The sequence below is a fragment of the Carlito syrichta genome, unplaced genomic scaffold (assembly GCF_000164805.1).
Source record: "Carlito syrichta isolate Samal-C Ts95f unplaced genomic scaffold, Tarsius_syrichta-2.0.1 Scaffold135790, whole genome shotgun sequence".
Classification (NCBI taxonomy): domain Eukaryota; kingdom Metazoa; phylum Chordata; class Mammalia; order Primates; family Tarsiidae; genus Carlito; species Carlito syrichta.
Window position 1 is genome coordinate 1 of NW_007079886.1, and position 1,247 is coordinate 1,247.

The 1,247-nt window shown below is 58.0% G+C and overlaps 1 non-coding gene across 1 annotated transcript; it reads right to left on the minus strand.

Moving 5' to 3' along the window:
* Positions 1-769: 769 nt before the first annotated feature.
* TRNAS-CGA lies at positions 770-851 on the minus strand. The gene has a single exon. It is a non-coding gene; the product is annotated as a tRNA-Ser (tRNA).
* Between the last annotated feature and the right edge of the window lie 396 nt (positions 852-1,247).

Consider the following 1,247-nt stretch of genomic DNA (forward strand, 5'->3'; position numbering starts at 1 on the left):
AATAAATCAAAAATTAGCCGGGTGTGGTAGCACACGCCTGTAGTTCCTGCTACTTGGAAGGCTGAGGCGGAAGGATCGCGGGAGCCAAGCAGGTGGACGCTGGGGTGGCCGTTAGTGTGCCACCGCACCCCAGCCTGGATGACAGAGTGAGACTCCAACTCAAAAATAAACAAATAAAAAATAAAATACCTACCTGACAAATGACAGCACTCAAAATGTGACAGTTACCTCCTGGCCTTGGTTCCAGCCGGATCTGCAGTGTCTGTGCTGACGGCCTGCTCCCTCTTAGCCCTGAAATCGCCTGGGTACACCTGGAAGAAACCCAAGTGAGAGCATGCCCCGTTTCCCAGGTCTTAAGTGTAACCTGACCTCCAAGTGCCACTTCTGGTCACGGATTCAGAGGAAACTCCAGGTGTGACTAATGTTACCCAACAGGCGGCTCAAGCTGCCAAATAAAACTTAACCCTTCTTCAGCCAAACCCTTCCCTATCCCCTCAACAGAATGAAATGTGTGTCCAAGCGCTGCTGGCAAGTCTGAAGTTACAGAATTCTGCAAGTGCCTCGTGTCCCGGCTGTCGACACACAATTAATTAAGCCTGTGTGCATATTCAGGTTTCCCAAGATCACCTCCATCCCTCCCCAATCCGGGGTAAGACCTTGGGACGGCTTCCCTTTTCCTTTTCGAGACAGGGAAGTGCACGAAAGACACGTGCAAGCACCGGGGTTCCCTTTAAATGTTGTGAAGGAGGGAGGGGGGGAAAAAAACGGCCGTCACGAACAGGATTCGAACCTGTGCGGGGAAACCCCATTGGATTTCGAGTCCAACGCCTTAACCACTCGGCCACCGTGACTTCCAAAACCGCACTCCGCCGCGCGCTTACACAGGGGTCTGCACGGCCACCCCGAAGGCGCGTGGTAGCGGGAAGCGGGTCCCCGACCCAGCCACACACACCCCCGGGGATCCCCCTCGCTCCTTACCTCCACGCCCCTGTCCTCTCCTTCGAGGACCCGAGTCGGGTGGACCGGATGCCCCCCGGGAGGTCTCCCGCCCAGCGAAGAGACCTCGGGGTCTCCAGGAGCGCAAATCTATCTACGTGGGAGGCGCTGGCGAGGCCTGCGGAGAAAGCAGCTGCGGGAGGGCCTGGGTGCCCGGGGTGGGGGGCGGCGAGGGGACGCTCGGGTTAAGAAAGGGGGCGCCGGGTGGGACAAGCGTGCGGGCCTCGGGAAGAGTTTCCAAGGGCGCTCCG